The sequence below is a fragment of the Pseudorasbora parva genome, chromosome 8 (assembly GCF_024679245.1).
Source record: "Pseudorasbora parva isolate DD20220531a chromosome 8, ASM2467924v1, whole genome shotgun sequence".
NCBI classification, from domain to species: Eukaryota; Metazoa; Chordata; class Actinopteri; order Cypriniformes; family Gobionidae; genus Pseudorasbora; species Pseudorasbora parva.
In genome coordinates, this window is record NC_090179.1 from 3,863,950 (window position 1) to 3,886,016 (window position 22,067).

At 42.7% G+C, this 22,067-nt stretch overlaps 30 non-coding genes across 30 annotated transcripts; all 30 read left to right on the forward strand.

The window, feature by feature from the left end:
- The first annotated feature begins 159 nt into the window (after positions 1–159).
- Positions 160–233, forward strand: trnat-ugu (transfer RNA threonine (anticodon UGU)). Its single transcript has one exon. It is a non-coding gene; the product is annotated as a tRNA-Thr (tRNA).
- A 142-nt stretch (positions 234–375) lies between these two features.
- On the forward strand, positions 376–464 carry trnar-ucu (transfer RNA arginine (anticodon UCU)). Its single transcript is given in 2 exon segments — positions 376–412; positions 429–464. It is a non-coding gene; the product is annotated as a tRNA-Arg (tRNA).
- Positions 465–1,005: 541 nt separating this feature from the next.
- On the forward strand, positions 1,006–1,079 carry trnat-agu (transfer RNA threonine (anticodon AGU)). The gene has a single exon. It is a non-coding gene; the product is annotated as a tRNA-Thr (tRNA).
- Positions 1,080–1,270: 191 nt separating this feature from the next.
- Positions 1,271–1,344, forward strand: trnat-ugu (transfer RNA threonine (anticodon UGU)). The gene has a single exon. It is a non-coding gene; the product is annotated as a tRNA-Thr (tRNA).
- Positions 1,345–1,486: 142 nt separating this feature from the next.
- trnar-ucu (transfer RNA arginine (anticodon UCU)) lies at positions 1,487–1,575 on the forward strand. Its single transcript is given in 2 exon segments — positions 1,487–1,523; positions 1,540–1,575. It is a non-coding gene; the product is annotated as a tRNA-Arg (tRNA).
- Positions 1,576–2,116: 541 nt separating this feature from the next.
- On the forward strand, positions 2,117–2,190 carry trnat-agu (transfer RNA threonine (anticodon AGU)). The gene has a single exon. It is a non-coding gene; the product is annotated as a tRNA-Thr (tRNA).
- Positions 2,191–2,381: 191 nt separating this feature from the next.
- trnat-ugu (transfer RNA threonine (anticodon UGU)) lies at positions 2,382–2,455 on the forward strand. The gene has a single exon. It is a non-coding gene; the product is annotated as a tRNA-Thr (tRNA).
- Positions 2,456–2,597: 142 nt separating this feature from the next.
- trnar-ucu (transfer RNA arginine (anticodon UCU)) lies at positions 2,598–2,686 on the forward strand. Its single transcript is given in 2 exon segments — positions 2,598–2,634; positions 2,651–2,686. It is a non-coding gene; the product is annotated as a tRNA-Arg (tRNA).
- Positions 2,687–3,227: 541 nt separating this feature from the next.
- trnat-agu (transfer RNA threonine (anticodon AGU)) lies at positions 3,228–3,301 on the forward strand. Its single transcript has one exon. It is a non-coding gene; the product is annotated as a tRNA-Thr (tRNA).
- Positions 3,302–3,492: 191 nt separating this feature from the next.
- Positions 3,493–3,566, forward strand: trnat-ugu (transfer RNA threonine (anticodon UGU)). Its single transcript has one exon. It is a non-coding gene; the product is annotated as a tRNA-Thr (tRNA).
- Positions 3,567–3,708: 142 nt separating this feature from the next.
- Positions 3,709–3,797, forward strand: trnar-ucu (transfer RNA arginine (anticodon UCU)). The gene is given in 2 exon segments: positions 3,709–3,745; positions 3,762–3,797. It is a non-coding gene; the product is annotated as a tRNA-Arg (tRNA).
- Positions 3,798–4,338: 541 nt separating this feature from the next.
- On the forward strand, positions 4,339–4,412 carry trnat-agu (transfer RNA threonine (anticodon AGU)). The gene has a single exon. It is a non-coding gene; the product is annotated as a tRNA-Thr (tRNA).
- A 191-nt stretch (positions 4,413–4,603) lies between these two features.
- trnat-ugu (transfer RNA threonine (anticodon UGU)) lies at positions 4,604–4,677 on the forward strand. The gene has a single exon. It is a non-coding gene; the product is annotated as a tRNA-Thr (tRNA).
- Positions 4,678–4,819: 142 nt separating this feature from the next.
- Positions 4,820–4,908, forward strand: trnar-ucu (transfer RNA arginine (anticodon UCU)). The gene is given in 2 exon segments: positions 4,820–4,856; positions 4,873–4,908. It is a non-coding gene; the product is annotated as a tRNA-Arg (tRNA).
- A 541-nt stretch (positions 4,909–5,449) lies between these two features.
- trnat-agu (transfer RNA threonine (anticodon AGU)) lies at positions 5,450–5,523 on the forward strand. The gene has a single exon. It is a non-coding gene; the product is annotated as a tRNA-Thr (tRNA).
- Positions 5,524–5,714: 191 nt separating this feature from the next.
- Positions 5,715–5,788, forward strand: trnat-ugu (transfer RNA threonine (anticodon UGU)). The gene has a single exon. It is a non-coding gene; the product is annotated as a tRNA-Thr (tRNA).
- Positions 5,789–5,930: 142 nt separating this feature from the next.
- On the forward strand, positions 5,931–6,019 carry trnar-ucu (transfer RNA arginine (anticodon UCU)). Its single transcript is given in 2 exon segments — positions 5,931–5,967; positions 5,984–6,019. It is a non-coding gene; the product is annotated as a tRNA-Arg (tRNA).
- Positions 6,020–6,825: 806 nt separating this feature from the next.
- Positions 6,826–6,899, forward strand: trnat-ugu (transfer RNA threonine (anticodon UGU)). The gene has a single exon. It is a non-coding gene; the product is annotated as a tRNA-Thr (tRNA).
- A 142-nt stretch (positions 6,900–7,041) lies between these two features.
- On the forward strand, positions 7,042–7,130 carry trnar-ucu (transfer RNA arginine (anticodon UCU)). Its single transcript is given in 2 exon segments — positions 7,042–7,078; positions 7,095–7,130. It is a non-coding gene; the product is annotated as a tRNA-Arg (tRNA).
- A 541-nt stretch (positions 7,131–7,671) lies between these two features.
- trnat-agu (transfer RNA threonine (anticodon AGU)) lies at positions 7,672–7,745 on the forward strand. The gene has a single exon. It is a non-coding gene; the product is annotated as a tRNA-Thr (tRNA).
- A 191-nt stretch (positions 7,746–7,936) lies between these two features.
- On the forward strand, positions 7,937–8,010 carry trnat-ugu (transfer RNA threonine (anticodon UGU)). The gene has a single exon. It is a non-coding gene; the product is annotated as a tRNA-Thr (tRNA).
- A 142-nt stretch (positions 8,011–8,152) lies between these two features.
- On the forward strand, positions 8,153–8,241 carry trnar-ucu (transfer RNA arginine (anticodon UCU)). The gene is given in 2 exon segments: positions 8,153–8,189; positions 8,206–8,241. It is a non-coding gene; the product is annotated as a tRNA-Arg (tRNA).
- Positions 8,242–9,047: 806 nt separating this feature from the next.
- Positions 9,048–9,121, forward strand: trnat-ugu (transfer RNA threonine (anticodon UGU)). The gene has a single exon. It is a non-coding gene; the product is annotated as a tRNA-Thr (tRNA).
- A 142-nt stretch (positions 9,122–9,263) lies between these two features.
- Positions 9,264–9,352, forward strand: trnar-ucu (transfer RNA arginine (anticodon UCU)). Its single transcript is given in 2 exon segments — positions 9,264–9,300; positions 9,317–9,352. It is a non-coding gene; the product is annotated as a tRNA-Arg (tRNA).
- A 541-nt stretch (positions 9,353–9,893) lies between these two features.
- Positions 9,894–9,967, forward strand: trnat-agu (transfer RNA threonine (anticodon AGU)). The gene has a single exon. It is a non-coding gene; the product is annotated as a tRNA-Thr (tRNA).
- A 191-nt stretch (positions 9,968–10,158) lies between these two features.
- On the forward strand, positions 10,159–10,232 carry trnat-ugu (transfer RNA threonine (anticodon UGU)). The gene has a single exon. It is a non-coding gene; the product is annotated as a tRNA-Thr (tRNA).
- Positions 10,233–10,374: 142 nt separating this feature from the next.
- On the forward strand, positions 10,375–10,463 carry trnar-ucu (transfer RNA arginine (anticodon UCU)). Its single transcript is given in 2 exon segments — positions 10,375–10,411; positions 10,428–10,463. It is a non-coding gene; the product is annotated as a tRNA-Arg (tRNA).
- Positions 10,464–11,004: 541 nt separating this feature from the next.
- trnat-agu (transfer RNA threonine (anticodon AGU)) lies at positions 11,005–11,078 on the forward strand. Its single transcript has one exon. It is a non-coding gene; the product is annotated as a tRNA-Thr (tRNA).
- A 191-nt stretch (positions 11,079–11,269) lies between these two features.
- On the forward strand, positions 11,270–11,343 carry trnat-ugu (transfer RNA threonine (anticodon UGU)). The gene has a single exon. It is a non-coding gene; the product is annotated as a tRNA-Thr (tRNA).
- Positions 11,344–11,485: 142 nt separating this feature from the next.
- trnar-ucu (transfer RNA arginine (anticodon UCU)) lies at positions 11,486–11,574 on the forward strand. Its single transcript is given in 2 exon segments — positions 11,486–11,522; positions 11,539–11,574. It is a non-coding gene; the product is annotated as a tRNA-Arg (tRNA).
- The last annotated feature ends 10,493 nt before the right edge of the window (positions 11,575–22,067 follow it).

Consider the following 22,067-nt stretch of genomic DNA (forward strand, 5'->3'; position numbering starts at 1 on the left):
ACTTTTCAGATGTAAAAGTCTCTACAGGACACACCTTCTGGACTTCTAGGTTGTGAATAAAGGCTCAAATGGAAAACTTTCATGAGGTTATCAGCTGTTTTCAAGATGTGCTACCTCTTTAAGGCTTTATATACCAACAAAATGCTTTGTGTGACAGCTGGCGCTGTGGCTTAGTTGGTCAAAGCGCCTGTCTTGTAAACAGGAGATCCTGGGTTCAAATCCCAGCAGTGCCTATGCCACAGGATATGTGGGAGCACTTTTAAACTTTTCACATTTGAAAGTCTTTACATGCTGAACAGTGTGTATCAGCAAGGAAGAACTGGAAAGCTAAGAAGTGCTGGACAAGGCATAGTGCCTTGGAAAGTGTGTTGTTGTGGCTCTGTGGCGCAATGGATAGCGCATTGGACTTCTAGGTTGTGAATGGAGGTATTCAAAGGCTGTGGGTTCGAGTCCCACCAGAGTCATCCATAAAAACTTTTGCTCAGATATCTTTGTGTTGGACAAGCATATGCTTAAACCTTTTCGGACATGAAGTATTTCAGAAGCCTACCTTTCCTCTTCGTCTTATTTCCCCTGTTGGACACACCCAGCTCAGATTACAGAATACTCTACTAATTAGCTCACGTCAAGTCCCCATTTTTAAAAAAGGAATATAACAAGAATGGTTTGAAAAACACTGGTTTAGGCCAAAAACTGCTACTGCCAATTGATGGCCACCTACCTAGCAAGAAATGCTTTCCATTTCTGCTAGCTTAAACAGAGTTTAGATTTATTGTAAATGGAGGTTCACAACACATTTGAGACACGAATATTGAGAGATTTTAACCAAAATGAAATGATTTGAGACATTCCCTTATTACTCAATAGAAGCATGCACACTTTTCAGCTTTTGGAAATAATCCTCTAACTTCAAAGGAACCTAATCATGACTTAATCAGCTCTTTTCCTGACATGCTACCTCTTTTAGACTTTGAATACAAAAGTATCAAACCAAAGTACGTACCTGGCGCTGTGGCTTAGTTGGTTAAAGCGCCTGTCTAGTAAACAGGAGATCCTGGGTTCGAATCCCAGCAGTGCCTAAAATGTGTGGCTTCTACTAGTATTCATCCAAATTTTTCAGATGTAAAAGTCTCTACAGGACACACCTTCTGGACTTCTAGGTTGTGAATAAAGGCTCAAAGGGAAAACTTTCATGAGGTAATCAGCTGTTTTCAAGATGTGCTACCTCTTTAAGGCTTTATATACCAACAAAATGCTTTGCATTACAGCTGGCGCTGTGGCTTAGTTGGTCAAAGCGCCTGTCTTGTAAACAGGAGATCCTGGGTTCAAATCCCAGCAGTGCCTATGCCACAGGATATGTGGGAGCACTTTTAAACTTTTCACATTTGAAAGTCTTTACACGCTGAACAGTGTGTATCAGCAAGGAAGAACTGGAAAGCTAAGAAGTGCTGGACAAGGCATAGTGCCTTGGAAAGTGTGTTGTTGTGGCTCTGTGGCGCAATGGATAGCGCATTGGACTTCTAGGTTGTGAATGGAGGTATTCAAAGGCTGTGGGTTCGAGTCCCACCAGAGTCATCCATAAAAACTTTTGCTCAGATATCTTTGTGTTGGACAAGCATATGCTTAAACCTTTTCGGACATGAAGTATTTCAGAAGCCTACCTTTCCTCTTCGTCTTATTTCCCCTGTTGGACACACCCAGCTCAGATTACAGAATACTCTACTAATTAGCTCACGTCAAGTCCCCATTTTTAAAAAAGGAATATAACAAGAATGGTTTGAAAAACACTGGTTTAGGCCAAAAACTGCTACTGCCAATTGATGGCCACCTACCTAGCAAGAAATGCTTTCCATTTCTGCTAGCTTAAACAGAGTTTAGATTTATTGTAAATGGAGGTTCACAACACATTTAAGACACGAGTATTGAGAGATTTTAACCAAAATGAAATGATTTGAGACATTCCCTTATTCCTCAATAGAAGCCTGCACACTTTTCAGCTTTTGAAAATAATCCTCTAACTTCAAAGGAACCTAATCATGACTTAATCAGCTCTTTTCCTGACATGCTACCTCTTTTAGACTTTGAATACAAAAGTATCAAACCAAAGTAAGTACCTGGCGCTGTGGCTTAGTTGGTTAAAGCGCCTGTCTAGTAAACAGGAGATCCTGGGTTCGAATCCCAGCAGTGCCTAAAATGTGTGCCTTCTACTAGTATTCATCCAAACTTTTCAGATGTAAAAGTCTCTACAGGACACACCTTCTGGACTTCTAGGTTGTGAATAAAGGCTCAAAGGGAAAACTTTCATGAGGTAATCAGCTGTTTTCAAGATGTGCTACCTCTTTAAGGCTTTATATACCAACAAAATGCTTTGTGTGACAGCTGGCACTGTGGCTTAGTTGGTCAAAGCGCCTGTCTTGTAAACAGGAGATCCTGGGTTCAAATCCCAGCAGTGCCTATGCCACAGGATATGTGGGAGCACTTTTAAACTTTTCACATTTGCAAGTCTTTACATGCTGAACAGTGTGTATCAGCAAGGAAGAACTGGAAAGCTAAGAAGTGCTGGACAAGGCATAGTGCCTTGGAAAGTGTGTTGTTGTGGCTCTGTGGTGCAATGGATAGCGCATTGGACTTCTAGGTTGTGAATGGAGGTGTTCAAAGGCTGTGGGTTCGAGTCCCACCAGAGTCATCCATAAAAACTTTTGCTCAGATATCTTTGTGTTGGACAAGCATATGCTTAAACCTTTTCGGACATGAAGTATTTCAGAAGCCTAACTTTCCTCTTCGTCTTATTTCCCCTGTTGGACACACCCAGCTCAGATTACAGAATACTCTACTAATTAGCTCACGTCAAGTCCCCATTTTTAAAAAAGGAATATAACAAGAATGGTTTGAAAAACACTGGTTTAGGCCAAAAACTGCTACTGCCAATTGATGGCCACCTACCTAGCAAGAAATGCTTTCCATTTCTGCTAGCTTAAACAGAGTTTAGATTTATTGTAAATGGAGGTTCACAACACATTTGAGACACGAGTATTGAGAGATTTTAACCAAAATGACATGATTTGAGACATTCCCTTATTCCTCAATAGAAGCATGCACACTTTTCAGCTTTTGGAAATAATCCTCTAACTTCAAAGGAACCTAATCATGACTTAATCAGCTCTTTTCCTGACATGCTACCTCTTTTAGACTTTGCATACAAAAGTATCAAACCAAAGTACGTACCTGGCGCTGTGGCTTAGTTGGTTAAAGCGCCTGTCTAGTAAACAGGAGATCCTGGGTTAGAATCCCAGCAGTGCCTAAAATGTGTGGCTTCTACTAGTATTCATCCAAACTTTTCAGATGTAAAAGTCTCTACAGGACACACCTTCTGGACTTCTAGGTTTTGAATAAAGGCTCAAAGGGAAAACTTTCATGAGGTAATCAGCTGTTTTCAAGATGTGCTACCTCTTTAAGGCTTTATATACCAACAAAATGCTTTGTGTGACAGCTGGCACTGTGGCTTAGTTGGTCAAAGCGCCTGTCTTGTAAACAGGAGATCCTGGGTTCAAATCCCAGCAGTGCCTATGCCACAGGATTTGTGGGAGCACTTTTAAACTTTTCACATTTGAAAGTCTTTACATGCCGAACAGTGTGTATCAGCAAGGAAGAACTGGAAAGCTAAGAAGTGCTGGACAAGGCATAGTGCCTTGGAAAGTGTGTTCTTGTGGCTCTGTGGCGCAATGGATAGCGCATTGGACTTCTAGGTTGTGAATGGAGGTATTCAAAGGCTGTGGGTTCGAGTCCCACCAGAGTCATCCATAAAAACTTTTGCTCAGATATCTTTGTGTTGGACAAGCATATGCTTAAACCTTTTCGGACATGAAGTATTTCAGAAGCCTACCTTTCCTCTTCGTCTTATTTCCCCTGTTGGACACACCCAGCTCAGATTACAGAATACTCTACTAATTAGCTCACGTCAAGTCCCCATTTTTAAAAAAGGAATATAACAAGAATGGTTTGAAAAACACTGGTTTAGGCCAAAAACTGCTACTGCCAATTGATGGCCACCTACCTAGCAAGAAATGCTTTCCATTTCTGCTAGCTTAAACAGAGTTTAGATTTATTGTAAATGGAGGTTCACAACACATTTGAGACACGAGTATTGAGAGATTTTAACCAAAATGACATGATTTGAGGCATTCCCTTATTCCTCAATAGAAGCATGCACACTTTTCAGCTTTTGGAAATAATCCTCTAACTTCAAAGGAACCTAATCATGACTTAATCAGCTCTTTTCCTGACATGCTACCTCTTTTAGACTTTGAATACAAAAGTATCAAACCAAAGTAAGTACCTGGCGCTGTGGCTTAGTTGGTTAAAGCGCCTGTCTAGTAAACAGGAGATCCTGGGTTAGAATCCCAGCAGTGCCTAAAATGTGTGCCTTCTACTAGTATTCATCCAAACTTTTCAGATGTAAAAGTCTCTACAGGACACACCTTCTGGACTTCTAGGTTGTGAATAAAGGCTCAAAGGGAAAACTTTCATGAGGTTATCAGCTGTTTTCAAGATGTGCTACCTCTTTAAGGCTTTATATACCAACAAAATGCTTTGTGTGACAGCTGGTGCTGTGGCTTAGTTGGTCAAAGCGCCTGTCTTGTAAACAGGAGATCCTGGGTTCAAATCCCAGCAGTGCCTATGCCACAGGATATGTGGGAGCACTTTTAAACTTTTCACATTTGAAAGTCTTTACATGCTGAACAGTGTGTATCAGCAAGGAAGAACTGGAAAGCTAAGAAGTGCTGGACAAGGCATAGTGCCTTGGAAAGTGTGTTGTTGTGGCTCTGTGGCGCAATGGATAGCGCATTGGACTTCTAGGTTGTGAATGGAGGTATTCAAAGGCTGTGGGTTCGAGTCCCACCAGAGTCATCCATAAAAACTTTTGCTCAGATATCTTTGTGTTGGACAAGCATATGCTTAAACCTTTTCGGACATGAAGTATTTCAGAAGCCTAACTTTCCTCTTCGTCTTATTTCCCCTGTTGGACACACCCAGCTCAGATTACAGAATACTCTACTAATTAGCTCACGTCAAGTCCCCATTTTTAAAAAAGGAATATAACAAGAATGGTTTGAAAAACACTGGTTTAGGCCAAAAACTGCTACTGCCAATTGATGGCCACCTACCTAGCAAGAAATGCTTTCCATTTCTGCTAGCTTAAACAGAGTTTAGATTTATTGTAAATGGAGGTTCACAACACATTTGAGACACGAATATTGAGAGATTTTAACCAAAATGAAATGATTTGAGACATTCCCTTATTACTCAATAGAAGCATGCACACTTTTCAGCTTTTGGAAATAATCCTCTAACTTCAAAGGAACCTAATCATGACTTAATCAGCTCTTTTCCTGACATGCTACCTCTTTTAGACTTTGAATACAAAAGTATCAAACCAAAGTAAGTACCTGGCGCTGTGGCTTAGTTGGTTAAAGCGCCTGTCTAGTAAACAGGAGATCCTGGGTTCGAATCCCAGCAGTGCCTAAAATGTGTGGCTTCTACTAGTATTCATCCAAACTTTTCAGATGTAAAAGTCTCTACAGGACACACCTTCTGGACTTCTAGGTTTTGAATAAAGGCTCAAAGGGAAAACTTTCATGAGGTAATCAGCTGTTTTCAAGATGTGCTACCTCTTTAAGGCTTTATATACCAACAAAATGCTTTGCATTACAGCTGGCGCTGTGGCTTAGTTGGTCAAAGCGCCTGTCTTGTAAACAGGAGATCCTGGGTTCAAATCCCAGCAGTGCCTATGCCACAGGATTTGTGGGAGCACTTTTAAACTTTTCACATTTGAAAGTCTTTACATGCCGAACAGTGTGTATCAGCAAGGAAGAACTGGAAAGCTAAGAAGTGCTGGACAAGGCATAGTGCCTTGGAAAGTGTGTTCTTGTGGCTCTGTGGCGCAATGGATAGCGCATTGGACTTCTAGGTTGTGAATGGAGGTATTCAAAGGCTGTGGGTTCGAGTCCCACCAGAGTCATCCATAAAAACTTTTGCTCAGATATCTTTGTGTTGGACAAGCATATGCTTAAACCTTTTCGGACATGAAGTATTTCAGAAGCCTACCTTTCCTCTTCGTCTTATTTCCCCTGTTGGACACACCCAGCTCAGATTACAGAATACTCTACTAATTAGCTCACGTCAAGTCCCCATTTTTAAAAAAGGAATATAACAAGAATGGTTTGAAAAACACTGGTTTAGGCCAAAAACTGCTACTGCCAATTGATGGCCACCTACCTAGCAAGAAATGCTTTCCATTTCTGCTAGCTTAAACAGAGTTTAGATTTATTGTAAATGGAGGTTCACAACACATTTAAGACACGAGTATTGAGAGATTTTAACCAAAATGAAATGATTTGAGACATTCCCTTATTCCTCAATAGAAGCCTGCACACTTTTCAGCTTTTGGAAATAATCCTCTAACTTCAAAGGAACCTAATCATGACTTAATCAGCTCTTTTCCTGACATGCTACCTCTTTTAGACTTTGAATACAAAAGTATCAAACCAAAGTAAGTACCTGGCGCTGTGGCTTAGTTGGTTAAAGCGCCTGTCTAATAAACAGGAGATCCTGGGTTCGAATACCAGCAGTGCCTAAAATGTGTGGCTTCTACTAGTATTCATCCAAACTTTTCAGATGTAAAAGTCTCTACAGGACACACCTTCTGGACTTCTAGGTTGTGAATAAAGGCTCAAAGGGAAAACTTTCATGAGGTAATCAGCTGTTTTCAAGATGTGCTACCTCTTTAAGGCTTTATATACCAACAAAATGCTTTGCATTACAGCTGGCGCTGTGGCTTAGTTGGTCAAAGCGCCTGTCTTGTAAACAGGAGATCCTGGGTTCAAATCCCAGCAGTGCCTATGCCACAGGATTTGTGGGAGCACTTTTAAACTTTTCACATTTGAAAGTCTTTACATGCTGAACAGTGTGTATCAGCAAGGAAGAACTGGAAAGCTAAGAAGTGCTGGACAAGGCATAGTGCCTTGGAAAGTGTGTTGTTGTGGCTCTGTGGCGCAATGGATAGCGCATTGGACTTCTAGGTTGTGAATGGAGGTATTCAAAGGCTGTGGGTTCGAGTCCCACCAGAGTCATCCATAAAAACTTTTGCTCAGATATCTTTGTGTTGGACAAGCATATGATTAAACCTTTTCGGACATGAAGTATTTCAGAAGCCTAACTTTCCTCTTCGTCTTATTTCCCCTGTTGGACACACCCAGCTCAGATTACAGAATACTCTACTAATTAGCTCACGTCAAGTCCCCATTTTTAAAAAAGGAATATAACAAGAATGGTTTGAAAAACACTGGTTTAGGCCAAAAACTGCTACTGCCAATTGATGGCCACCTACCTAGCAAGAAATGCTTTCCATTTCTGCTAGCTTAAACAGAGTTTAGATTTATTGTAAATGGAGGTTCACAACACATTTGAGACACGAATATTGAGAGATTTTAACCAAAATGAAATGATTTGAGACATTCCCTTATTACTCAATAGAAGCATGCACACTTTTCAGCTTTTGGAAATAATCCTCTAACTTCAAAGGAACCTAATCATGACTTAATCAGCTCTTTTCCTGACATGCTACCTCTTTTAGACTTTGAATACAAAAGTATCAAACCAAAGTAAGTACCTGGCGCTGTGGCTTAGTTGGTTAAAGCGCCTGTCTAGTAAACAGGAGATCCTGGGTTCGAATCCCAGCAGTGCCTAAAATGTGTGGCTTCTACTAGTATTCATCCAAACTTTTCAGATGTAAAAGTCTCTACAGGACACACCTTCTGGACTTCTAGGTTTTGAATAAAGGCTCAAAGGGAAAACTTTCATGAGGTAATCAGCTGTTTTCAAGATGTGCTACCTCTTTAAGGCTTTATATACCAACAAAATGCTTTGCATTACAGCTGGCGCTGTGGCTTAGTTGGTCAAAGCGCCTGTCTTGTAAACAGGAGATCCTGGGTTCAAATCCCAGCAGTGCCTATGCCACAGGATTTGTGGGAGCACTTTTAAACTTTTCACATTTGAAAGTCTTTACATGCCGAACAGTGTGTATCAGCAAGGAAGAACTGGAAAGCTAAGAAGTGCTGGACAAGGCATAGTGCCTTGGAAAGTGTGTTCTTGTGGCTCTGTGGCGCAATGGATAGCGCATTGGACTTCTAGGTTGTGAATGGAGGTATTCAAAGGCTGTGGGTTCGAGTCCCACCAGAGTCATCCATAAAAACTTTTGCTCAGATATCTTTGTGTTGGACAAGCATATGCTTAAACCTTTTCGGACATGAAGTATTTCAGAAGCCTACCTTTCCTCTTCGTCTTATTTCCCCTGTTGGACACACCCAGCTCAGATTACAGAATACTCTACTAATTAGCTCACGTCAAGTCCCCATTTTTAAAAAAGGAATATAACAAGAATGGTTTGAAAAACACTGGTTTAGGCCAAAAACTGCTACTGCCAATTGATGGCCACCTACCTAGCAAGAAATGCTTTCCATTTCTGCTAGCTTAAACAGAGTTTAGATTTATTGTAAATGGAGGTTCACAACACATTTAAGACACGAGTATTGAGAGATTTTAACCAAAATGAAATGATTTGAGACATTCCCTTATTCCTCAATAGAAGCCTGCACACTTTTCAGCTTTTGGAAATAATCCTCTAACTTCAAAGGAACCTAATCATGACTTAATCAGCTCTTTTCCTGACATGCTACCTCTTTTAGACTTTGAATACAAAAGTATCAAACCAAAGTAAGTACCTGGCGCTGTGGCTTAGTTGGTTAAAGCGCCTGTCTAATAAACAGGAGATCCTGGGTTCGAATACCAGCAGTGCCTAAAATGTGTGGCTTCTACTAGTATTCATCCAAACTTTTCAGATGTAAAAGTCTCTACAGGACACACCTTCTGGACTTCTAGGTTGTGAATAAAGGCTCAAAGGGAAAACTTTCATGAGGTAATCAGCTGTTTTCAAGATGTGCTACCTCTTTAAGGCTTTATATACCAACAAAATGCTTTGCATTACAGCTGGCGCTGTGGCTTAGTTGGTCAAAGCGCCTGTCTTGTAAACAGGAGATCCTGGGTTCAAATCCCAGCAGTGCCTATGCCACAGGATTTGTGGGAGCACTTTTAAACTTTTCACATTTGAAAGTCTTTACATGCTGAACAGTGTGTATCAGCAAGGAAGAACTGGAAAGCTAAGAAGTGCTGGACAAGGCATAGTGCCTTGGAAAGTGTGTTGTTGTGGCTCTGTGGCGCAATGGATAGCGCATTGGACTTCTAGGTTGTGAATGGAGGTATTCAAAGGCTGTGGGTTCGAGTCCCACCAGAGTCATCCATAAAAACTTTTGCTCAGATATCTTTGTGTTGGACAAGCATATGCTTAAACCTTTTCGGACATGAAGTATTTCAGAAGCCTACCTTTCCTCTTCGTCTTATTTCCCCTGTTGGACACACCCAGCTCAGATTACAGAATACTCTACTAATTAGCTCACGTCAAGTCCCCATTTTTAAAAAAGGAATATAACAAGAATGGTTTGAAAAACACTGGTTTAGGCCAAAAACTGCTACTGCCAATTGATGGCCACCTACCTAGCAAGAAATGCTTTCCATTTCTGCTAGCTTAAACAGAGTTTAGATTTATTGTAAATGGAGGTTCACAACACATTTAAGACACGAGTATTGAGAGATTTTAACCAAAATGAAATGATTTGAGACATTCCCTTATTCCTCAATAGAAGCCTGCACACTTTTCAGCTTTTGGAAATAATCCTCTAACTTCAAAGGAACCTAATCATGACTTAATCAGCTCTTTTCCTGACATGCTACCTCTTTTAGACTTTGAATACAAAAGTATCAAACCAAAGTAACTACCTGGCGCTGTGGCTTAGTTGGTTAAAGCGCCTGTCTAGTAAACAGGAGATCCTGGGTTCGAATCCCAGCAGTGCCTAAAATGTGTGGCTTCTACTAGTATTCATCCAAACTTTTCAGATGTAAAAGTCTCTACAGGACACACCTTCTGGACTTCTAGGTTGTGAATAAAGGCTCAAAGGGAAAACTTTCATGAGGTAATCAGCTGTTTTCAAGATGTGCTACCTCTTTAAGGCTTTATATACCAACAAAATGCTTTGCATTACAGCTGGCGCTGTGGCTTAGTTGGTCAAAGCGCCTGTCTTGTAAACAGGAGATCCTGGGTTCAAATCCCAGCAGTGCCTATGCCACAGGATTTGTGGGAGCACTTTTAAACTTTTCACATTTGAAAGTCTTTACATGCTGAACAGTGTGTATCAGCAAGGAAGAACTGGAAAGCTAAGAAGTGCTGGACAAGGCATAGTGCCTTGGAAAGTGTGTTGTTGTGGCTCTGTGGCGCAATGGATAGCGGATTGGACTTCTAGGTTGTGAATGGAGGTATTCAAAGGCTGTGGGTTCGAGTCCCACCAGAGTCATCCATAAAAACTTTTGCTCAGATATCTTTGTGTTGGACAAGCATATGATTAAACCTTTTCGGACATGAAGTATTTCAGAAGCCTAACTTTCCTCTTCGTCTTATTTCCCCTGTTGGACACACCCAGCTCAGATTACAGAATACTCTACTAATTAGCTCACGTCAAGTCCCCATTTTTAAAAAAGGAATATAACAAGAATGGTTTGAAAAACACTGGTTTAGGCCAAAAACTGCTACTGCCAATTGATGGCCACCTACCTAGCAAGAAATGCTTTCCATTTCTGCTAGCTTAAACAGAGTTTAGATTTATTGTAAATGGAGGTTCACAACACATTTGAGACACGAATATTGAGAGATTTTAACCAAAATGAAATGATTTGAGACATTCCCTTATTACTCAATAGAAGCATGCACACTTTTCAGCTTTTGGAAATAATCCTCTAACTTCAAAGGAACCTAATCATGACTTAATCAGCTCTTTTCCTGACATGCTACCTCTTTTAGACTTTGAATACAAAAGTATCAAACCAAAGTAACTACCTGGCGCTGTGGCTTAGTTGGTTAAAGCGCCTGTCTAGTAAACAGGAGATCCTGGGTTCGAATCCCAGCAGTGCCTAAAATGTGTGGCTTCTACTAGTATTCATCCAAACTTTTCAGATGTAAAAGTCTCTACAGGACACACCTTCTGGACTTCTAGGTTGTGAATAAAGGCTCAAAGGGAAAACTTTCATGAGGTAATCAGCTGTTTTCAAGATGTGCTACCTCTTTAAGGCTTTATATACCAACAAAATGCTTTGCATTACAGCTGGCGCTGTGGCTTAGTTGGTCAAAGCGCCTGTCTTGTAAACAGGAGATCCTGGGTTCAAATCCCAGCAGTGCCTATGCCACAGGATTTGTGGGAGCACTTTTAAACTTTTCACATTTGAAAGTCTTTACATGCTGAACAGTGTGTATCAGCAAGGAAGAACTGGAAAGCTAAGAAGTGCTGGACAAGGCATAGTGCCTTGGAAAGTGTGTTGTTGTGGCTCTGTGGCGCAATGGATAGCGCATTGGACTTCTAGGTTGTGAATGGAGGTATTCAAAGGCTGTGGGTTCGAGTCCCACCAGAGTCATCCATAAAAACTTTTGCTCAGATATCTTTGTGTTGGACAAGCATATGATTAAACCTTTTCGGACATGAAGTATTTCAGAAGCCTAACTTTCCTCTTCGTCTTATTTCCCCTGTTGGACACACCCAGCTCAGATTACAGAATACTCTACTAATTAGCTCACGTCAAGTCCCCATTTTTAAAAAAGGAATATAACAAGAATGGTTTGAAAAACACTGGTTTAGGCCAAAAACTGCTACTGCCAATTGATGGCCACCTACCTAGCAAGAAATGCTTTCCATTTCTGCTAGCTTAAACAGAGTTTAGATTTATTGTAAATGGAGGTTCACAACACATTTGAGACACGAATATTGAGAGATTTTAACCAAAATGAAATGATTTGAGACATTCCCTTATTACTCAATAGAAGCATGCACACTTTTCAGCTTTTGGAAATAATCCTCTAACTTCAAAGGAACCTAATCATGACTTAATCAGCTCTTTTCCTGACATGCTACCTCTTTTAGACTTTGAATACAAAAGTATCAAACTGTAGCGACTCAGGCGAATCAAACACACAATCGCCAGTTACATTTAACAAATATGTTTTGAAAGTTGTGCTCACTAGCATACCTTCCCCCAACACAACAGAGGGAGATTCTTCATTCACCCTGGAAACCATCTGATAAGGTGTTTTATGGCCGGAAAGAATGTGGCCACATGAAGTCTTATACACAAAGACTTTAAGACACAGAGCTTTTGCCTCAAATTATAGACAAACCATCTATAAATGAACATGCACCCCAGGACATTATATGTAAACACATAACTGTCTTGTAAAATGTTTATTCTGTATGGTATTTTGCATCTTTTTGTCTTTGTCTTAACAAAGTACTAGTTCAGATAACCTCATATATGTCATGTCTCCTATCAAATTAATGCTCACTTCACGACTTACACTTCCATGTATATCACTTATTCAGAAAATGCAGTGTGTGTTTGTTGCATTAATTATAGTATGAAGACTCAGAGACCCACTGAGTCGAACCTTCAAACAAAGAGCTATAAATTCTGCTGAGGAATTTCCCGCCGGGAAATCCCAACACTCTCATTGGTTAAGTCTAACCCTGGAGGGTGGGACTATTTCCAGACCTTAAAAGACCAGTGAAGACAAGCTCTTCCCCTCTTCTCTTCTCCGAAACTCTCTGGCTTTTACTTCTTCAACTCTCTCCTGTGGGAGCCAACACCCACGGGGGGGGGGGGGGGGGGGGGGGGGTGGCTGGCACTTAAGCCATGCCACCAATGCAGGCCCTCCAAGCAGGCCTCATCTCTTCCAAAAATCTTCTCTTCTACAATCCGATCTTCAAGAACACGAAGCATCGCTAAAGCAAACAGCCGCTTCCCTCCCAACCTCGGAAAGGACCGCCGGACATGCAGGACATTTGAACACGCAGAGACACATACGCACACAAGCGAGAAGCCAAAACGAAACCAAAAAGAATGCAAGTATTCTTATTCTTACTGCTGTAAAGAGGGTGTGTTATTCTCCCGTTGGGATAAATTAACTCCGTGAAGGTCGTATTTGGTTGAACTGAAGGAAAGCTGTTTCTTACCCTCCCCCACTCTCTTTGTCTCTCTCTCTCCCTCTCTCTTTGTCTCTCTCTCTCTCTTTTATCTCTCTCTAACTTCAGTCTATTCATTATTCTCTTTTATGTATTCTTTCGTTAATCGTTTCGTTTTATGTATCTATACTTCTACTCTCGCGATGCATATTTAGTATGTACTTTCTGTGTGAATTGTAGTGTTATTTTTTTAGTCTGTGTTTATTAAACCTTCAAAAGACATTTAATGAGTTGAATCTGTTATTCTGCCACATACACAAAGTCAATGAAACTTGCGATCTAAACGTTACCTAACTGCTTATGCTACTATGTTAGTAAAGTAAACTGTATGACCATTTGAAATATTGAACTTATCCTGATCAGTAAAGTTAATGTTTCTTATGCGCTCGTAAAGCAGTAATCCCTTATTGAGAATTGATTTGGAAAGTCTATAACTAATTTGCAGGACAAACTTAGTAGGATAATTTCAAGCAATTTCATAAAGGGTTACTTGTATTTAATTAAACAATTTTCCCTATCGGAAAATTTTAATACGTAATGAACAACTGGCAAATCATATTCATAAATTCATGAATATTGAATATTAAATCCCTTTTGAGTTAATTATTCCCCGAGACATTAAACTCATGAGTCGTTGTTGTTACATATTTTATGGTGGAGAATGCAGGCAAGTTTCAAACGTTTGTGTATGTGTGAACGATATTCATATTCTATTCATTGTGTATTTTTGAGGTATTAATAACCTGCACGCGCGTTTTTGTTTCGTTTTGTTTTGGTGTTGTTTTGTGAATTAGGAACGGTACGCGCAAAGCGAACCCAAGCATAAACAGATGCTGAGAAATGTTGAAGTAGCCGGATTATATTAATAAAAATATGAACGGTACAAAAATCCAATTTTGAAACGAAAAACTCTGCAGCCGTAGGCACAATAGGGTTATCCGCGTGATTTCCAAACGAATGTATTGTAGAAAATCCATACATTTGACTCGAGCAATATATTATGTGTTCCATCAAAATAATGAGATTTTGATGATGTCTGTAGACACGTACGTTGCGTTATCCCGCTTGATCTGAACTACGGAAAGTTCTATCATTGCGGAAGATTGGGACAGGACGAGACTCTCCTGTACAATATAAGGGGCCTCAGAATAATTATTATATCGTTAAGATAAACGATAACTCCTGGTTTAAGTCTGGCTTAGCTAACCAAAGACTTGAGACCTAAAACATTTGAATCAGAGATGCTGAAAACCGTCAGCCATATTGATAAATGTCTATTGGAGTCCATGTAAAATGCGTGAATAGGCAGACGGAAAATTCCTGCTTTCAACCGTTTTGTTACTCGTGCATCTAGAGCACCAGTCATTTGTAAATGATCTGCAAAAGCCAGTAAAGTGCGAAACGCCAGGGCGACTCAGAAATTGCAACGCCGCTTGCAAACCGCCAGAGGGTGACTCAAGAATTGCAACACCGCTTGCAAACCGCCAGAGGGCGACTCAAGAATTGCAACGCCGCTTGCAAACCGCCAGAGGGCGACTCAAGAATTGCAACGCCGCTTGCAAACCGCCAGAGGGCGACTCAAGAATTGCAACGCCGCTTGCAGCACGCCGGAGGGCGACTCTAGAACCAGACAAAGCCATCTGGTGAGCATTTCCGCCTAACTAACTGTAGTCTAGGGCGGGCGCAACAGCGCCATCGTGTGGATAAATTCGGATAGTTTCACTCTCCGTTATTTGATTCTGCCTTAACAAAATAAGTTTGAGCCTATAAATTGTTTATTGCTTACTGTTGTACACAGTTTCATTTATACAATTTTTCTAGCAACAACCAAGTCTCCTTTCTCGCTGATTAAACACCCTTATTCGAATTTGAAGTTTAAAAAAGAAACATAACTTCCTCTAACTCAAGGTGAAATTAGGTTTAAGTCACAGACAGTCCAATTGGAAGGAAGGACGCCACCGTGTGGCTATACCCTGTTAAGTCAGCGCAACACTAAATCCCTACTCCCTTCCTGATTAATTCTTTTATTTGGATAACTCCCACTTAGAGATTAATCTTTATAGGATAAGATTTTTGATTGGCTTTCTTTTATTTGATTTTCCTTACAGGCTTATTTAAATTTCATTTAAACTTGCTTTGGATTTAATTTGAATTAAGTTGAGCTTTTAATATTTTATTTATTTATTTTTTATTTTATTTTTTTAATTTTATTTTCATTTTTAATTTTTTAATTTTAATTTTTAATTTTAATTACATTTTAATTTTTATAAAAAAAAATATATATATATTTTTATTTTTATTTTTATTTTTCTCTGCAAAAGTTTTTCTTTTCCCCTCCCATTGGGAATAAAGCTCAGTCTGGTAATTACAAACGGTATCAAAAGTGCTTTTTGTTTTATCATTACTTGACAGAAACTTTTGCCTTTTTCTAAATTGCTCTTGATATTTAATCTTCCACGTAAGTGACCTCAATTCACCCCGGATGAGCTAAATGGGATAACCCATAGTACAAGCCGAATTTTAGTATATCTTGAGCATTAAGCCTATTAATTTTCCCTAACACTCCCGGCGCGCACGCTGACATTCCTTTCATTACAGACCAATTCATCTTGTGTTTGTTTCCACTGTGCTCTTTCCTATCCTCACTGTTGGACTATCACGATTGTGTTTCTTTCAGTTCACCAAGAGACCCCAAGGAGAATTAGATAGTCCCGGGACGACCGAGCAGCAGTTCACCAAGTGACAACCAGGGCTACCGCCCACCTAATTGTCTGAATTGTCTAATTATCTAACTGTCTACATCAGTTAGCCAAAATTCCCAGCTATCCGTACGATAGCTCGTTAGCTTAGAACAAGCTTGCATTGGCTCTCTCTCTCTGTGTGTGTGTGTGTGCTGTGTTTCTCTCGTCCGCAGTAATGTTCCGTGCCCCCAGCCCTGCCGTCCCGTGGGACCGCCTAACGACATGGCTGGAAGCGCTAACGGCCACCAGTCAAGGAAGTCTGGTGCAACTGAGCCAGGAGCAACTGGACACCGAGCTAGACCAGCTGATGACACACGACCCCACGCACAGCTACTCCAACAAGGAAGTGGCCAAGATCCTCGGAAGCCTCGCCCACGTCCTCATCGCACAGGCACGTCTAAGCGAAGGGAGCTACGACAACCTGGAACAGGAGGCAGCAACGCTAAAGCTTCAAGCCAAGGAGGCCCGGAGAGACCAAGCCCTCACCCAGCTTCGTCTAGATCAGCTTCTAGACACAGAGAAAGACGACGAAACAGACAAAGAACAAAGAAAAGAAATAGAAAGACTTCAAAAGACCCTGAAGGAGCTCCGTCGTGACACCGACCGACGAGTACAGTCAGAGAAAGACGCCAGGAAACACCTCGACGAAAAGCTTCGGCGTGGCGAATCCCTCCTGGAGAGAGCCACTGATGAACTTAAAGACAGAGACATTAAAGCTAAAGTCTATGCAAAACATTTGCAGTCGGCACAAGCCGAGATCGACGAGCTCATCCAGCAAAGACACGAGCTCAAAGATGAACTTGACATGGTGCAAAGAGAACTGAGACAATCATATATAGTGCAACGTTACCGGAAGGGGGAAACACACAACACACAGTTTCCCCTGACCAGTTACTCCGCACATTTTAGCCACGAAGCAAGAGCTACGAGGGGGGACGACAGCCCCCTGTTTAAAAGATCACCCGCCAGTCTCCACGAATCCCCGTCAGCAGCGAAGGAAAGGACGACCTTCCAGGAAGTCAAGGTCAACAGCAACGAAGCTTCAAAGAACCTTGACAAGCTGGCCAGAAATATTCCTACCTTCAGCCCAGACCCGGCAGGAGGACACGACGTCCACGCATACTTAAAAGACATAGACTTTTACTTGCAAACTGTCGCTCACGCGAACAACTGGGACAGACTGTACCTGCTCAGGGCCACGTCTAATCGTGACGTACGCAGCTTTCTGGATCGACAACCAGAGGCCATCAAAGCGGACTACTGGCATCTACGACAAGCTCTAATTCGTGAGTACTCCGACCCCGAGTCAGACCAGGGGTTCATCACTGCCATGGAGCTCAAGCAAGCTCGACGTGAGACCTCACAGAACTTTTATAACAGACTACGACGTGCCTACTTCGGGACACGTAACGACCCAGGCATGGAGGAGGACATCAACTTCAAAACTCTTTTCCTCCGAAACCTGCACCCTACCATCAGTTACCACCTGGGGGTGCTGGCGTGCCCGCGCAGCATGGGCACGCAACAGTTAAGAGACTTGGCTCACAAAGCTTACGTCAAACAGAAAACCATTTCTGAAAAGACTGTAAAACAGCCCACCATCTGCCCTGTCTCTGTGCACCACCCAGAGCTAACCCTAGAGGGCGCCAAACAGAACCACAGTTACCGACCCGTCAACAAAGAGTCCAAACCACTCCAAGCCAGCAGAGGGCAGCGTGGTCATAAGGGTGACCGTCCACGGTACCAGAGCGATCGCTCTGAAGGATCCTGGGACCCGCCTCGCCCAGAAAGCCAGCGAAGAGGCCACTCTCGACGGGACAATGGTAGGCCCAGACCTGAACCCACGTCTGGCAAAGAAAGTGTAGCTGCTTCTGAAGTTACAGAGCTCATAAAGATCCTGAAAGAGCTCCTCCGACAGAAACCTCACAAGGAAGACAAGAAGGACGGACCAGGTACAGCACGACTAGACATGATACCTGAAATCAACCTTCCCGCCCTTCCTGCAACTGAATCATCCACCCTGAACACTGTTCCCCAATCACGGACTAGTGTACTAACTGTTGCACCCCCACACGTCAGCAGCACACACTCACTACAGCTGACAGCAACAGCCTCTAATCAAGACAGCATCATGGGACAGCCCAGCGTACCAGAAAGCGCTGCTTTGATTGTTTGCACGCATAATGAGACACTTGACACATATCCAGACGGCTTATCTAGCAACACACAGGTCCCCACACCAAGACTCCTGGGAAACCTAATCGAGAAGGGGATGGCTCGAAAACTCTATCTGACTATCACTATGGAAAGGGAATTTAAGCTCGAAGCCCTAGTTGACACTGGCTCCGACCTCACGCTTATATCCGCCCAACTGTTTGAAAGACTCAGATTTGAAGCACAGAGGAAAAATCGCACCCTTAACCTTCACACTTGTAAGCTAAATGTGCAGTCGTATAGCCAAAACGACATCCAGCTCAAGCACGTAGCTTCCATCCACCTGACAATTGGACCTATGAGGCTGATACACCCAGTCTATATCTCCCCTATGAACACTTATCCGTTTCTCATCGGAAAAGACCTGCTGGACCGCTTCGAACCCGTACTGGACTTCAAACAGCTGAAAGTCTGGGCTCAAGTGCGTGACCCTCTGCCCCTTCAGACACACACATCGTCTGAGCAAGACTGTCAAGTCACAGAGGTCACGGAAACTCCCACAGAGCCAGACTGCCATGTCACAAAGGCCACGGGACCCCCTGCAGCACACTGTGACAACACAGCCTCAGCCCCAAAACCAAGTTCAAGTTCGCTACTTTGCACATTTCAGCTATCCAAAGACTCTGATGCCTTCTGCCCCCAGGTCATGAATGACCTACAGCTGAATGACATTGTCACAACGAACAGTATCCCTGCACTGTGGGCAGACAACTCAACAAAAAGTCTACCACTGTGCAATACAATCAGTAAAAACACACCACACGGCGACATGTGGGCACCCCCGCACCCCACATCCAGCCCCATTGTTGCAGTGCTAACCCACAGCAAGCGATCGACACCGGCTACAATGCCTCCCTTGCAGCTGCTATCGCTAACGCCGCAGTTTTCACACAACGATATTGCGGATACGCAAGCCTCTGACACTGCAACAAAGACAATTCTTGACCACCTCTCAGACCCCTCCAACCACCCTATCACTGACTCTGAGGTCATTGATGACTCTAGCCACAAGCATCTACATAACTCCAGACACATGATGCGTCTTATGGACAACATTCTCTGGTGTGCACCCGATGGCAACACAGCGCCACAGCTTGTAGTGCCACGGTCGCAAAGGGGGGTGATGCTAATGTACGCCCACAACACACCATGTGCTGGACACCACGGCACCAGAACCACGTATGACACACTGAAACAGGTGGCATATGGGCCTGGGATGCATCAAGATGCAGCAGAGTATGTTAGAGAAGGGCTAGTTCGCTGCCGGTTCCAACCAGCAAACCCGAACCACAGAGCCCCACTGCAACACAGAGGGACCACGTTCCCATGGTCAAACCTACAAATCGACCGGGTAGAACCCCTGCCCAGGTCCACAAAAGGCAAAAAGTACTTTCTCACAGTGGTGTGCCAGTTTACCAAGTGGGTGGAGTGTTAACCAGCACCCAACGACACCGCCCAGACCACGGCATACCACCTGATCAATCACATCTTTTTCCTGTCAAGATTGCCACTGAGAATCAACTCAGACAGAGGCATCCACTTCACTACTGAGGCCATGCAACAGATCTGGAAATGCCTAAGAAACGCGGCCGTGATCATGCTCCTGTGCCTCCAGACAATCAGAGGCCAGCCACCACCAGACATCATCACACCGGGTCCAACCTCGGGCATCGCACTGAGAGAGCAACCTGGACTGCTGATCACCAACTGCAAATGAATCCTCAAAAGAAAGACGTACTCTCCTGAACTTCACATCAGCAGCGCAAGCTCCTCCAGCCCTGCACATAAACGCAAAAGGGGGGAGGAGCCCAAGCCCTCTGCCTAACCTTACACCAGCTTCAAGAACCTTCTCCTCCAACACCAGTTAGTCACCTTGTAGGCAATACTGCCAAGCCCCACACTATGTCATGCATGTGATTTGAGAAAGAAGGCCTTTAACGAACACAAGGCTGCCTCTGAAGGGATTCTCCAAACCCCAATGACTTTGAACTTTGAAACAGAGAAACCAAAGTGGATCACCAGAAGGCACCCAGCCTGGCCACAATGCGAGGCACCCTCTGGAAAAGTTCCTAGTCAGCATAGGACATAAAAGTGTCAAGATGCACAATCCATCTTCCTAGGCAGGAGACCTAAAGGATTGACTGGCCATTGCGAGGAACATGGTTCCACCCAGGGCTGCAGAAAGCCCACAGCACACCTGCACCACACAAACGGACTTCTGGATGACAGGTGACGCACCGTCAGGGCACCTGCTGCCTCGACACCTGCTGCACAAGCACAGAGACCTGAACTGGGCTACTGTCTGCCTTATCTGCCTTGGAACGACCATAACTTCAGGAGACACAAACAACTGGAGCCTAACATGGCTATGGTGTGTCTGATCTTCCTGAATCTTTGATATCGCTCGTTGTTGTCCATAGGAGGGACAACAACTAGCGAAAGGGGGGATTATGTAGCGACTCAGGCGAATCAAACACACAATCGCCAGTTACATTTAACAAATATGTTTTGAAAGTTGTGCTCACTAGCATACCTTCCCCCAACACAACAGAGGGAGATTCTTCAGTCACCCTGGAAACCATCTGATAAGGTGTTTTATGGCCGGAAAGAATGTGGCCACATGAAGTCTTATACACAAAGACTTTAAGACACAGAGCTTTTGCCTCAAATTATAGACAAACCATCTATAAATGAACATGCACCCCAGGACATTATATGTAAACACATAACTGTCTTGTAAAATGTTTATTCTGTATGGTATTTTGCATCTTTTTGTCTTTGTCTTAACAAAGTACTAGTTCAGATAACCTCATATATGTCATGTCTCCTATCAAATTAATGCTCACTTCACGACTTACACTTCCATGTATATCACTTATTCAGAAAATGCAGTGTGTGTTTGTTGCATTAATTATAGTATGAAGACTCAGAGACCCACTGAGTCGAACCTTCAAACAAAGAGCTATAAATTCTGCTGAGGAATTTCCCGCCGGGAAATCCCAACACTCTCATTGGTTAAGTCTAACCCTGGAGGGTGGGACTATTTCCAGACCTTAAAAGACCAGTGAAGACAAGCTCTTCCCCTCTTCTCTTCTCCGAAACTCTCTGGCTTTTACTTCTTCAACTCTCTCCTGTGGGAGCCAACACCCACGGGGGGGGGGGGGGGGGGGGGGGGTGGCTGGCACTTAAGCCATGCCACCAATGCAGGCCCTCCAAGCAGGCCTCATCTCTTCCAAAAATCTTCTCTTCTACAATCCGATCTTCAAGAACACGAAGCATCGCTAAAGCAAACAGCCGCTTCCCTCCCAACCTCGGAAAGGACCGCCGGACATGCAGGACATTTGAACACGCAGAGACACATACGCACACAAGCGAGAAGCCAAAACGAAACCAAAAAGAATGCAAGTATTCTTATTCTTACTGCTGTAAAGAGGGTGTGTTATTCTCCCGTTGGGATAAATTAACTCCGTGAAGGTCGTATTTGGTTGAACTGAAGGAAAGCTGTTTCTTACCCTCCCCCACTCTCTTTGTCTCTCTCTCTCCCTCTCTCTTTGTCTCTCTCTCTCTCTTTTATCTCTCTCTAACTTCAGTCTATTCATTATTCTCTTTTATGTATTATTTCGTTAATATCTATACTTCTACTCTCGCGATGCATATTTAGTATGTACTTTCTGTGTGAATTGTAGTGTTATTTTTTTAGTCTGTGTTTATTAAACCTTCAAAAGACATTTAATGAGTTGAATCTGTTATTCTGCCACATACACAAAGTCAATGAAACTTGCGATCTAAACGTTACCTAACTGCTTATGCTACTATGTTAGTAAAGTAAACTGTATGACCATTTGAAATATTGAACTTATCCTGATCAGTAAAGTTAATGTTTCTTATGCGCTCGTAAAGCAGTAATCCCTTATTGAGAATTGATTTGGAAAGTCTATAA